General features: G+C 40.7%; 1 non-coding gene across 1 annotated transcript; it reads right to left on the bottom strand.

The window, feature by feature from the left end:
• Nucleotides 1-4,630: 4,630 nt before the first annotated feature.
• LOC131247471 (small nucleolar RNA R71) lies at nucleotides 4,631-4,737 on the bottom strand. The gene has a single exon (XR_009171764.1). It is a non-coding gene; the product is annotated as a small nucleolar RNA R71 (small nucleolar RNA).
• Nucleotides 4,738-15,278: the final 10,541 nt, after the last annotated feature.

Here is a 15,278-nt window from a genome sequence, read left to right on the forward strand (position 1 = left end):
ACTCCTCTTACGGTGCCTGATGACGGAGGAGTGCAACAAGGTGTAGATGATGAGGGAGTTTCTACAGAAGATGGACCGGGGGAGTAGCCCCCACTTGATCCACCTGTTGAGCCATATGTGTAGAGGTCATCTAGAGACAGACATCCGTCCAAGAAGTACTCGCCGCATGAGTACATTATGCTCACTGATGGGGGAGACCCAGAAGATTATCCTAATGCCCTAACCGACGAGCATAAGGGGGGGTGGTTGAAAGCTATGCAAGAGGAGATAAAATTCTTGCATAAGAACCACACCTATGATATGGTTAAATTGCCTAAGGGCAAGAAAGCTTTGAGGAACAAGTGGGTGTTCAAAAAGAAGATTGAGCAGAAGAATTCACAAACGAGGTTCAAGGCCAGACTTGTGGTGAAAGGGTTTGGTTAGAGGAAAGGTATAGACTTCGAGAAGATATTCTCACCAGTGGTGAAGATGACATCCATATGTGTGTTGCTTGGGTTGGCGGCTAGCATGGATCTGGAGATAAAGCAGTTAGATCTTAAAACTACCTTTCTACATGGTGACCTCGAAGAAGAAATCTACATGCACCAACCAGAAGGGTTTGAAGTCAAGGGCAAAGAGCATATGGTGTGTAGGCTTAGGAAGAGCTTATATGGGCAGAAACAAGCTCCAAGGCAATGGTACAAGAAGTTCAACTCATTCATGTTAAAGCATGGATATGACAAAATAGAGTCGGACCACTGTGTGTTCACGCGTAAATTCTTAGATGGTGATTTCTTAGTTCTTCTATTATACGTTGATGACATGCTTATCATGGGTAAAGACATCAATAAGATTGACCGGCTAAAACGGGAGTTGGGCAAGTCGTTTACGATGAAAGACTTGGGATCAGATAAACAGATCCTAGGAATGGAGATAACCCGTGACAGAAGCAGCAGAAAGCTTTGGTTGTCACAAGATCGGTATATTAAGAAAGTCCTGAAGCAGTTTAATATGAATGCAGCGAAGCTGGTCAGTACTCCACTGGATGATCACTTCAAATTGAGCGACAAGCAGTGTTCAAAGATGAAGGCAGAGGTGGATGAGATAAGGATGATACCTTACGCGTCAGTGGTATGAAGTTTGATGTATGCTATGGTGTGTACCTGCCTAAACATAGCATATGTGGTTGGTGTAGTCAGCCGGTATTTTGCCAATCCTAGCAAAGAACATTGGGCAGTGGTGAAATGGATACTTGATCAGGGTCAAATATTGCATATCAGACCCCAGTATTTACCAGATTTTACGTATATGATAATGCTTAATGGAGTATTTTAATTGTATTTTTGTTACAGGATGAAGTCAGGAGCGTTAATTGAAAATTGATGTTAAAGGCATGGATTTCATGATCCAAAGTCTCCAGAGCACGGGATGGACTCCAGAGAATCAATAATGAAGCTTTTACACGCCTGAGATCTGAGGAAAGCAAGCCAAAGGGGCCCGAAAAGGGTCCAGAATGCAAGATCACATGGTTCCCGCTATCCGATCAGTTCGAAACTTCATACATGGGATGAGGGCCGTAAATTAACCGTACATATTAAATTTCAGCCATTGAAGAGCTCGGGAAGTGGTCCAACGGATAGATCAGCCTATTAATCTCCAATTTGGGGCCCACCTGATATTTGGAACTGCCTCAACCTTGGTATTGACGGCTAAATTACCATGATAAAGAGGATGGATGGTGTAGATTTCTCGTAAACATCACGGTGGGCCCTGTGTATGAGGAGCGTGCACACTGCACGTTTTCACCGGCTGAGCACCGAGCAAGCCGGCGTCGGTCAGCAGCGGTGACCCGATTCCTTTCAAAAAATGGAACTTTCCGTTTCCAGCGCCGCAACGGGCGGAAAGACCGCTTTTTACGGACCGCTGTGGGCCCCACCGGTAACACGTACGGCCGATCCGAGCCGTTCATCATGTAGAAGGGTTCATCAGCTACAAAACCATGTTTGCAGTTTGTGCTCATGCGTGCACACGTGCGTGATACAGAGGCCACAAACGTAGTCTTGTGACGTTCAAAAGCGATTTTGTTCGATTTCTTCTCCGTGCGTCCCACGCAAATTCAAAACCATCCATATTTGACGAAATCTCGTCCTCTATCCAATGGGCGGATTGGTTCCCCGAAAAAGCTTATGTGGGGCCCACCGAGCATCACGGCCGGACGTGCGAAGGCTTACGAACGTCCGCGAAGAGCCGACTTCCGGGCGGTTGTGGCCCACCATCTTGATCGAATGGAGATCTGATCCGTCCATCGTGTAGAAGGCTTCGAAAGCTTCAAAACCATGTTGACATTCCTCGCCCATGCGTACACACGTGTGCGGTACAGAGGCCAAAAGTAGACTGCCCCGGGACGTTCAAAACTGAGTTTTTTTTTTAGATTTCTTCTGTGGGCCACGCTAATGGACCTTCAAAACCACCTATTCTTGACTGAAATTTCGTCCTGAATCCAATGGACGGGGTAGATTTTCCAGAAAATGCCTCTGTGGGGCCCACCGATCACGGCTGCGAAAAATTGCACTTCGAGTCCTTCTACGACTCTGCCACCGACCCCAGCCATCCAGCAGCTATAGAAGGAGAGTTTTGGACGTGGGAAAGGCATTCAGAACCAGGGGATTCCAGATCTGAAGCAAGGGAGAGAAGAAAGAGAAGAAAGAGAAGAAAGAAGAGAGAAAGAGATTGTTTGGTTTGACGTTTCTTTTATGAATTTTATTTAATATTTTTTATGAATTTTATGGGTCACTAATCTCTCAGCTAGGGCTGAGATGAAGCCCCTAATTTGATTAGCTCTTGTATTGGTTGATTCACTTTGAATTTCAATTAATTTGTTTCTTTCTTTAAGTGGGCTTTATGGGTTTAAATTCTATACTTCTCCATCTATGAACTTGATTAAAGTATATATATGGATGTTGTTTGGATGCTTATTATAGGTGCTTGTGTCTGATCAAGAACAAGTTTCCTATAGAGGAAGAAACAGGGTGCTTTAATGAATGTACATTCCATGTACCCGACCAAGGATATGGGATATGTCATTCATGGCATTGCTTAAAGGAATTAGACAGTTTGTATGCCCGATTAAGGACACAGATTGTGCTTTCTTTGTATAAGTGATATCAATCTAGATCAAGGTGAATCAACAGACAAAACAAGGGTTAGGATAATTAGGGGTGGATTCGAAAGTCCTAGTGCTCTCTCTTTGATTGAATTTTCTTCCCTATTCTTAATTAATTGTTTTTCATAAAATTGTGCATAGTAATTCATTCCATTATTTGTTGGATTAGTTAAGGAGAATCATAGATTTGAATTGTGACGACCAGTCCTCGTGGGAACGATCTCGTAATACGTACCGTATCTGCATCTGATTCATATACTTGCGAGTTTAAAAATCATTTAAATCGTGTTGGTTTAAATAAAACATCAAGTTTTTGGCGCCGTTGCCGGGGACTGTTTCGGTCCAATTGGATTTTTTTTTTTTTTTTTTTTTTTTTTTTTTTTTTTTTTTTTACTACCTTTAGGTTAAATTTTTTAGAAACTAACCTATTTCCTATTTTGTAGGGACCTGACATAAACTACTAATTTGGTAATCTCTTTCCAAATTTTCTATTTTTTTTCTAATTTCTATTTTTAGAATTAAGGTTTTATTTTTTTTTAGAAAGTTTCTATTTCTAGGCTAATTTATTTTATTTTTAGAAATTTCCTATTTTCTAATTCTAGATTCTGATTCTTCTTTCAAGTAACTTTCTATTTTCTAGTTTTAGAAATTTTTTCCCTTTTTAGAAACTAACTTAGTTTTTATTTCTAAGATTACAAACTTTCTTTTTTAGAAATTAACCGTTGCTTAGGATTTTTTTTTTTTTTCTAGCATTATTTTAGTAAATTTAATTTATTTTTGTTTTCTTTTTGTTTACAGGAATTGAGGAAGGAAGCTGCTAAATAACATTGTCTTCAAAAGGAGGAGCTCCCTATTCTTCATACATCAATCATCTCCTTTTCCGGGTTCTTTCTTCCCATTCTTATTTACATAGTTTTAACTTGTTTTAGAATCTCTTAGTTTCTAGGTCTAGTTTTATTTCTCTTAGGTTGCTTCTTAGTTTAGTTTCTTTCTTACATTGCAATAACATAGTTTATGCTAGGACGTAGATCTCTGAATATAGAACTAGCACCGTTTGATCCTGAGATTGAAAGAACAATTCGTGAAAGATTGAGAAATAATCCTGTTGAAATGGCGAATGAGACTGAAGTTAAAGCTCTCAAAGATTATTCAGCTCCTGTCCAATTTAATGCGCCTTCATGCATAGTGTTGCCAACCACTACGGTAGCACACTTTGAACTTAAACCTGGAGTCATACAATTGTTGCCATCCTTTTATGGATTGGACAAGGAGGACCCATATCATCATGTGAAAGAATTCTTAAACATTTGCTCCACCTTTAAGTTCCAAAACTTCTCAGACGATTCGATCCGCCTACGCCTGTTTCCTTTTTCTTTGAAGGATAAGGCGAAAGCATAGTTGAATTCTCTAGAAGTTGGATCTATCACTACATGGGACCAACTGTCTAAGAAGTTCCTAAACAAGTTCTTCCCCGTTCACAAAACCAATGCCCTCCGTAGAGAAATTACTAACTTCACACAAAAAGAGGGCGAGCACTTTCATGAATGTTGGGAAAGATGGAAGGACTTGCTTCTTAAATGTCCTCACCATGGTTTTGAGAAGTGGCAACAAGTTCAATACTTCTATGACGGTCTGATACCACAGAACCGTCGCATGGTTGATGCCACTAGTGGAGGGTCATTCATGACCAAAAGTGATGTCGAAGCGTGGAACTTCTTTGAAACCTTGTGCGAAAATTCCCAGCAATGGGATTATTCAAATAGAGGTGACAGAAGTCCCCAACCACAAAAGAGAGGTGGTATATATGAGATAGGAGTCATGCCAGAGTTGAGCGCCAAGCTTGATAACCTGACAAAGAAAGTTGATGCTCTGGTATTAAATAATGGACCACCACAAACAGCTCAAGTCGAGGCATATGCCACATGTTCTAGTCCTGCCCATCCTATGCAGTCTTGTCCATCTGGTGCAGCATTCCCAGAACTTCTCTCTGAACAAGTTCATGCTATGAACACTTTTCAAAAATCTGGGAATGATCCTTACTCAAACACCTATAATCCAGGGTGGGCTAGACATCCAAATTTCTCTTGGGCAAAAGGACCACAACAAGGAGGACCATCTGGAAATCCTCCTATGCAACCTTACTCCCAAGTTGGCAGTCAACAACCTCAACAGTTTCCACAATATCAACAACTGCCTACACAATCAAGGAAACCATCTCTTGAGGATACACTCCATCTTTTCATGCAGAGTTCTCTCCAATTCCAAAAAGACACCCAACAAACCTTACTGGCCAACCAGCAAAGCTTACATGCAAATGCACAATCCATTGCCAAGCTGGAAGTACAATTGGGTCAACTAGCTGCCACATTGAGTGAGAGAGAGAAGGGCAAGCTCCCTAGCCAACCTGAGGCTAATCCAAAGGGACAGTATGAGATTGGCTCTAATTCCAACCAAGGGCAATATCATGAACATGCCAAATCGATCACTACCCTTAGGTCAGGCAAGCAGATTGATAACAGAATAGAGATGCCTGGGGATGAATCAAATTCTAAAACAGAAGATCAAGATGAAGCAGAAAGCCATACCAATGCATCCAAAGTCCAAAAGCTCTCTGACTCTCCAAGAGCCACTAATGTGCCACCTTATGTGCCCAAAGCACCCTTTCCTCAACGTCTGGCACTAATAAAGAAAAGAAATAACTTTGATGAAATCTTGGATGTGTTTCAAAAAGTGCAAGTCAACATCCCGTTGCTTGACGCTATCAAGCAAGTCCCTGCTTACGCTAAGTTTCTTAAAGATTTATGCACTCAAAAGCGTAAGCAGAATGTTCATAAGAAAGTCTTCCTTGCAGAGCAGCTCAGCTCCATGATTCAACATAACACCCCTCCTAAATTTAGGGATCCAGGAGCTCCCACCATTTCTTGCGGCATAGGAGATCATAAGATCGGGAAGGCATTACTTGATTTAGGGGCGAGTGTCAATTTGTTACCATATTCGGTTTATGAGCAGCTAGGACTTGGGGAGTTGAAACCGACTAAGGTAACATTACAACTAGCCGATAGATCTGTCAAGGTGCCCCGGGGTGTTATTGAAGATGTGTTAATCCAGGTTGATAAATTTTATTTTCCAGTGGATTTCATAGTTATAGATACTCAGCCTGTCCAGAATCTTCATAGTCAGATCCCAGTCATTTTGGGTCGTCCATTTTTGTCCACATCTAATGCTATTATCAATTGCAGGAATGGAGTTATGAAATTGTCCTTTGGTAACATGAATATTAAACTCAATGTTTTTAATGCAGGACAACAACCCTCAGATTTGGATGACATATTTGAAGTGGACATGATCGAGAGCCTTGTGCAGGACTCCTTCCGTACATCTTTTGAAGATCCTCTTGAGACCTGCTTAGCACAATCGGGCATGGATTTGGACATTGATAGTCCCATCCATGAAGTCAATGCATTGCTCGACTCTACTCCTATATTGGAGACTGAAAAATGGAGAGCGAAAGTGGAACCTCTTCATCCCTCTAAGACTCTTCCTGACAGCACAGTTTGTAACTCTGAGAAGACAAAGGCGAGCAGGCTGCTTAATGTTCTTAGAGCATATAAGGCAGCAATTGAACGGAAGATAGAAAAAATCCAGGGAGTATGCCCCACTGTATGGATGGATCATGCTGTGGTAATATCGCATAACATGCAAAGGAAGCGTGATCCTAACATAGAAGAAGTCATTCGAGCAGAAGTCCTTAAATTATTTGACGACAGTGTCAGTTGCCTTATTTCAGATAGCACAGTTCATGGGAACTCACATCACTTGTCTGGGATCGGTTAATGAAAGTGTTGAGGGAATTTCTTTGGCGGACCCTGGTTATAAAGATTATTTCATTCATGGTCCATTCTTGTCTGGCTGAAGACGTTAAACTTAGCGCTCATGGGAGGCAACCCAGCCTTTTACTTTATTGTATTGCTTTTTATTTCATTCATTTTCATTTTTCTTAGTTAGTTACTTCAATGTTTGTGGGTAACATTACTGCAAACCCTCACGAGACTACAACTTGTCCACTAGGGGTAACCTAGGGGTTTAAAGGCTTGTTGCATGCGCTAAATGCAATCGAGAGCACCTGCGAAAGTGGTATAGGTAGGATTTTCTTTTCTTTTTCCTTTTGTTATTTTTGCTTCTGTTAATTTCTCTCTTGCCCTAACTTGCTCTTACATTGATAATTTTGGGAAGCCTCTTGATTCTCCGTCCAGGTACTATCTTTCCCTCATTCCTCTTTTATTATTCGTTGTTCCATGTGCATCGCATGATTATTTCTTTTACATTGAGGACAATGTAGATTTTAGGTTGGGGGTGGGAGATTAGGTTACCTAATTAGTATTTTCTTGGTCTTGAGCAAAATTTGTGAAAATTTTAAAATTTTTTCTGGAATTTCTATTGAATTCAAAGTGATTTTGAAGGATAGTTGTGATTTTACCATTATAAGATACATGATGTTGGTAACTAATGACTCTTGGATTCGGCCATCTGCTTGATTTCACAGTCCATTTTGATTTGTTAATCCATGATTAGACGTTGTAAACATTGATTGAGTCATGATTTCACATATCACATCTCGCTTACACATTAAGCTTTCGGTTCGATAACTGAATGATTAACTTGGTAAAAAGAAGAATTAAAAGGCTAAGTCACATAATCTTCACCATAGGTTTGCTCCCTATAGGTATAGATTTGATTCTCCATAGTTGACTTATAAAAAATGAGGCGACGAGTTTTCGCCATAGGTTTGCTCCCTATAGGTAAGAATTTGATTCCCCTCATTTGCGTTACTGCTCATAAAGAAAATCAAAGGCTGGTAAAATTAAAATTAATCTGTAAGATAAGTGTTGGTTTCAAGCTTGGTTGTCACGAATTACCAATGATATCATGAGATTGACAATTGGATCTCTTAATGTTTGTAAGTCGAGATTACACTTTACATTCATGGAGCTCGATGTTCAGAAATGTTCTAATTAATGGATTAATATGTTGAACTCGATTATGAAGTTTACTGTGAGCTTGATTTCAGGAGAAAATTCTACTTACCATTCATGAATCTTAGAATTTTCACATCTCAGCTGTCTGTTCACAAGTTACTTGAGTTACAGGAATCATCTTTTATTTCTAACATTATTTTTCGCATACTTTGCTCGGGACTAGCAAAATGCTGGTTGGGGGTTGTGGTTGGTTTAAACAAAACATCAAGTTTTTGGTAATTACCAGATTTTACGTATATGATAATGCTTAATGGAGTATTTTAATTGTATTTTTGTTACAGGATGAAGTCAGGAGCGTTAATTGAAAATTGATGTTAAAGGCATGGATTTCATGATCCAAAGTCTCCAGAGCACGGGATGGACTCCAGAGAATCAATAATGAAGATTTTACACGCCTGAGATCTGAGGAAAGCAAGCCAAAGGGGCCCGAAAAGGGTCCAGAATGCAAGATCACATGGTTCCCGCTATCCGATCAGTTCGAAACTTCATACATGGGATGAGGGCCGTAAATTAACCGTACATATTAAATTTCAGCCATTGAAGAGTTCGGGAAGTGGTCCAACGGATAGATCAGCCTATTAATCTCCAATTTGGGGCCCACCTGATATTTGGAACTGCCTCAACCTTGGTATTGACGGCTAAATTACCATGATAAAGAGGATGGATGGTGTAGATTTCTCGTAAACATCACGGTGGGCCCTGTGTATGAGGAGCGTGCACACTGCACGTTTCCACCGGCTGAGCACCAAGCAAGCCGGCGTCGGTCAGCAGCGGTGACCCGATTCCTTTCAAAAAATGGAACTTTCCGTTTCCAGCGCCGCAACGGGCGGAAAGACCGCTTTTTACGGACCGCTGTGGGCCGTTCATCGTGTAGAAGGGATCAATATCTACAAAACCATGTTTTCCGTTTATGCTCATGCGTGCACACGTGCGTGATACAGAGGCCACAAACAGGCCGTCTTGTGACGTTCAAAACTGATTTTGTTCTGATTTCTTCTCTGGGCTGCGTCCACGCAAATTCAAAACCATCCATATTTGAACGAAATCTCGTCCTCTATCCAATGGACGGGGTGGATTTCTCCGAAAAAGCTTATGTGGGGCCCACCGAGCATCACAGCGCCGGACGTGCGAAGGCTTACGCACGTCCGCGAAGAGCTGACTTCCGGGCGGTTGTGGCCCACCATCTTCGATCAGATGGAAGATCTGATCCGTCCATCGTGTAGAAGGCTTCGAAAGCTTCAAAACCATGTTGACATTCCTCGCCCATGCGTACACACGTGTGCGGTACAGAGGCCAAAAGTAGACTGCCCCGTGGCAAAATCGAGTTTTTTTAGATTTCTTACGTGGGCCACGCTAATGGACCTTCAAAACCACCTATTCTTGATCGAAATTTCGTCACGAATCCAATGGACGGGGTAGATTTTCCAGAAAATGCCTCGTGGGGCCCACCGATCACGGCTGCGAAAAATTGCACTTCGAGTCCTTCTACGACTCTCGACCCCAGCCATCCAGCAGCTATAGAAGGAGAGTTTTGGACGTGGGAAAGGCATTCAGAACCAGGGGATTCCAGATCTGAAGCAAGGGAGAGAAGAAAGAGAAGAAAGAGAAGAAAGAAGAGAGAAAGAGATTGTTTGGTTTGACGTTTCTTTTATGAATTTTATTTAATATTTTTATGGATTTTATGGGTCACTAATCTCTCAGCTAGGGCTGAGATGAAGCCCCTAATTTGATTAGCTCTTGTATTGGTTGATTCACTTTGAATTTCAATTAATTTGTTTCTTTCTTTAAGTGGGCTTTATGGGTTTAAATTCTATACTTCTCCATCTATGAACTTGATTAAAGTATATATATGGATGTTGTTTGGATGCTTATTATAGGTGCTTGTGTCTGATTAAGAACAAGTTTCCTATAGAGGAAGAAACAAGGTGCTTTAATGAATGTACATTCCATGTACCCGACCAAGGATATGGGATATGTCATTCATGGCATTGCTTAAAGGAATTAGACAGTTTGTATGCCCGATTAAGGACACAGATTGTGCTTTCTCTGTATAAGTGATATCAATCTAGATCAAGGTGAATCAACAGACAAAACAAGGGTTAGGATAATTAGGGGTGGATTCGAAAGTCCTAGTGCTCTCTCTTTGATTGAATTTGCTTCCCTATTCTTAATTAATTGTTTTTCATAAAATTGTGCTTAGTAATTCATTCCATTATTTGTTGGATTAGTTAAGGAGAATCATAGATTTGAATTGTGACGACCAGTCCTCGTGGGAACGATCTCGTAATACGTACCATATCTGCATCTGATGCGTATACTTGCGAGTTTAAAAATCATTTAAATCGTGTTGGTTTAAATAAAACATCAATACTGCAATATCTAAAAGGCTCATCTAAGTTAAGCCTATGTTATGGTGACGGAAAACCTGTGTTAGAAGGCTACACAGATGCAGATATGTCAGGTGACATAGACTCTAGAAAGTCTACACCGGGGTTCATGTTCACGTTTGTAGGAAAAGCAGTCTCCTGGCAAAGCAAGTTAAAGAAAGTAGTAGCATTGTCGACAACAAAGGCCGAATATATTGTAGTCAAAGAGACATGTAAAGAGATACTTTTGATGAAGAGGTTCCTACAGGAACTTAGCCTGAAGCAGGAACATCACGTGGTCTATTACGATAGTCAAAGTGTTATACACTTGAGCAAGAATCCAAGTCAATACTCCAAGTCGAAGCACATAAAGATTTAATATCACTAGATTAGGGATACTTTAGAACAGAAAGTGTTACAACTTGAGAAGGTCCACACAGACAATAATGTGTCAAACATGATGACAAAGGTATTGCTCAAGGGCAAGTTTGAAGTTTGTAGAAACTTGGTTGGCTTGAAGAAGACGAATTCCTCCTGAGTCGAAAAGGGGGAGATTTGATGAAATTTTCCTCCTCAGTTCAAAGGAGAGATAGTGCAGCCGGTTGTAAAATGGATGTCTTTCACCGCACTGCTCGATCGGTCGAAGGAAGCTACTCGACCAGTCGAGGCTCGCTCAACTCAAAGTCTAGCAAGCTCTATTTTTTTGTCTCGACCAGTTGAGAGTCACGCTCGACCGGTGGAAGGAGTCCTTCGACCAGTCGAGGACCTGGCTCGACTAGTCGAGGGTTACGCAGATTCTGCGTGAATTTTTTGCAGACTGTGTAAATTTAAGGCGGTTTCACAGAGGTGCGGAAGAGAGTTTCCTAAACTATAAATAGGAGTCCCTAGGGCTATTATAGGGCATGCTAAGCCGTTTTCACGACCAAGGTGAGAGAGAAAAGAGAGAGTGAAAGCTTGTGGAAGGGATGATTCTGCTCGTAGAGGTGATCTACTGCGCAGTCAACGTCTCAGCGCTTCTACGTCCTTGTGATCGGTGAGATGTCTCCGTTTTCATTATTCTCTTATTGTTTATCCACTCCTACATGAGTGAAGAAGGTTTGATCCAAGCGGGGTATGCTTGTGATCGGTAATAATATTCTACTTCATAGTGAATTGTTGATCTGTACTAGGTTCTGTAGTTTTTACCTCTTTGAGGGTTTTCCATATAAAATCTCTTGTGTCGTGTAGTTTGTACTTTGATTTATTTTATTACCTTATTATATCCCATAATTCTAGTATTTTGGGAGGCGAGATCCTAAGGCCTTTTTGTGCAACACTCCCAACACCAATATAGTTCAATCTAACTCCCTTGTCCACGACTCACCATGTGATTAGCTGATGATTTGTGGCCACATCACATGATTTGATCTTGTGCGTCCCCTTAGCCTTGTGGCTAGACTTGCAGGCTGGGTGTGTGTGGCACCCCATGCACCTATGTCTCTCACATTTTCCAGTGAACTTAGAGTGGTTCGATGGCTTCGATGATACCTTTATGTACAATCTGGCCGTCGGAATCAAATTCATTGACCACCTTGCGCCCGGGCTTTGAATTCCATGGTGGTGGTAAGATCTTTTGGGTCCTTACCATCCTATGTTGGCGACCCTCTCTCTTCATCTCCTCCCTTGGTTAAGTGGGCCTATTGAATGATTGATGTGGGGTGGGGTGGCCTTTTTTCTCTCCACCTCTCTTTATAGAAATAGAAATGTTCTTCTGCAAAGGCATAGAAACTTGGGAGCCAAGGCTTTAGTAGCTTTGTCGTAGTCCGTGTGGTGCAAGTCATTGACCAGCCGGCCTCCCAACCTTTGTATATGGCACTTTTTCTTTTTCTTTTTTTCTATGGAGAGAAGCTCCAGTGCTGTCACAGTCCCATCTATGAAATTGATAGATCTGAACTGTCTATTAAGCCCAGAGCACATTTTATGAGCCACCGTGCAAAAAATCACACTGATTGGATGATCAAATCATCCTTGACTTATCCTTATTTTCGTGGCCCCCCTATTTCTGAACTATGGATGAGATGGTGACGGTTAGAGTTGCCTAAGAAAAGTGGCTTTTTAGAATCATAAGCAATCCATGATGGGGCCTAAATAATTCATTGATCAAATAGTTGGTTGGATCTAGTTTTGTGTAGATGATCTTGACCATCTATATTAAAGGCTAATGATCATATGGTTAAGGCTGTTAGAGTGGTGTGATATTTGCATGGTAGCCTGTGAAATTTAGGTCAGATCTAATGGACACTCTAAATAAATTGATTGGTTTGTCTAAGTGTGCCAATGCAACTAGGAGCACCGTAAGTTATTGTGCTACGTGAGCACCGGACTCTCTCTCTTTCGCTTTTTTCGAGAAAAGCTTTAATACTCTGGCAAAGTGTGGGGGAAGATACACGTACAGGTACTTTAAAATTACTCATACATTGCATGTACGGCCTACAAGTAATTCAAATGAAACTGTCATATTTTTGGGTACCAGTTTAGATTCACCTTGAAACAAATATTAAGCTTTTTTTTATTATCTAATTATCAGATTGGTGAAGGTGTAGTAGGACGGTTAAAAATGAAAGTATCCGATGGCCTTATTTTAACAAACAAGTGCCCAGGAATCAGATGTTGGAGTTATTTAATGAATCTGATATTTGGAAGTAACTTAGCGATAGTGGGCTACACATTTTAGTAAGTTTACATGTACCGTTTCTATGCGCCTGCATATCAAGCTCCACATGCAGGCGGAGCATCAAATAACTGGTTCTTTTTTTTTTTTTTTTCGGTTGTTGTGAGAAATTGACTACCGTAAATGCTACCTTTTACCCAGCGTCTTTTCTGAGCCCTCTCAAACCTTTTTTTTCCCATCTAAAGCTTTCATGCAGGGACAATCCATTTGAAAACGAAAATACCCTACTTTATGAGACCCGTCAAGATCAAAATACCCCTACTTTATGAGATACATCCCTTTCACTCCCTTGTAACCCAAAATCCACGCACGCATGCTATTTTTATCATTTTTCTTACGAAAATCTCCATTGAACTTTTAGATATTATCATTCTACATCTACCCTTTTCCATCTCACCGAGGGTTACGTGAAATCCTTCAATTTGGTTGCATTTATACACTTTAATATTCTTAGTGACCTCCTTTTGGGTTTTATGCAATCTTTCAAAAGGTTCAAAATATAAAGCACTCTTCTTCAACTTGCATTTGACTGGTACTATGGTTGTAGGAGGTATATATCTTTAAAAAAAGCTAGTGGGTTAAAGGTCAAGCTTATAGTCACATCCCATTGTCGCATTCAATGACAATTCACCGACTACCTGTGAAAATTCAGCCAGAAATTCACTAAGGGTGCTTGGTCAACCTTAACCATTGCATGCTTGAAACTGAAGAAGTACTCACAAAAATTGAGACGAGCCTAAGTCGATGACGATTGGCCAACTACTTGCTCAATTTCATGTGTAGTTCAATCAATTCCATGTTAGGCTCGGTCAATTTCATTCGAGGCCTGGTCAATTTCATGTTATCCTTAGTCAAATTCATGTGTTCCTTGTTCAAATTCATGTGAAACTCACTCAATTTAATTTGAAGCTCGCAAAATTTCATGTTAGGGCTTGGTCAATTTCATGTCAGGCTCGCTCATTTTCATGTTATCTTCGTTCAATTTCATTTAAATCTCACTCAATTTCTTATTATCCTCACTCAATTTGATATTTGCCTTGCTCAATTTCATGAATGCCTCGCTCAATTTCCAGTTTGCCTCGCTCAACTTCCTTTGATCCTTGCTGAATTTCATGTTTGCCTCGCTCAATTTCATTTGATCCTCGCTGAATTTCATGTTTGCCTCACTGAATTTCGTGCTTGCCTTGCTCAATTTCATGCTTACCTCACTCAATTTGATGTTTGCCTCGTTGAATTTTCAGTTTGTCTTGCTCGATTTCCTTTGATCCTCGCTGAATTTCATGTTTGCCTCGCTGAATTTCATGTTTATCTCACTCAATTTAATGTTTATCTCGTTAAATTTCATGTTTGTCTGGCTCAATTTCATGCTTGCCTCGCTAATTTTGATGTTTGCCTTGCTCAATTTCCAGTTTGCTTCGCTCAATTCCTTTGATCCTTGCTGAATTTGATGTTTGCCTCGCTCAATTTCATGTTTCCCTTGTTGAATTTTCTGTTTACCTCGCTCAATTTCCTCTTTGCCTCACTCAATTTCTAGTTTGCCTTGTTCAATTTCATGTTTGCCTCGCTTAATTTCCTTTAATCCTCGTTGAATTTCATGTTTCCTTCGCTGAATTTTCGGTTTACCTCGCTCAATTTCCTCTGTCTTGCGTAATTTTCAGTTTGTCTCGCTCGATTTCCTTTAATCCTCGTTGAATTTGATGTTTGCCTTGCTCAATTTCATGCTTGCCTCGCTGAATTTGATGTTTGCCTCGTTCAATTTCCTCTTTACCTCACTTAATTTCCAGTTTGCCTCGTTTAATTTTCTTTGATCCATACTCAATTTCATGTTTGCCTCGCTCCATTTCATGCTTGCCTCTCTGAATTTGATGTTTGCCCTACTCAATTTTTAGCTTGCCTTGCTCAATTTCTAGTTTGCCTCACTAAATTTCCTCTTTGCCTCACTGAATTTCCAGATTGCCTAGCTCAATTTCCAGTTACTCCTAATGGATACCCTCAACGTTGCATAGATAAAGAGACGGGTTAAC

The sequence above is a fragment of the Magnolia sinica genome, chromosome 5 (genome assembly GCF_029962835.1).
Source record: "Magnolia sinica isolate HGM2019 chromosome 5, MsV1, whole genome shotgun sequence".
Lineage (NCBI taxonomy): Eukaryota > Viridiplantae > Streptophyta > Magnoliopsida > Magnoliales > Magnoliaceae > Magnolia > Magnolia sinica.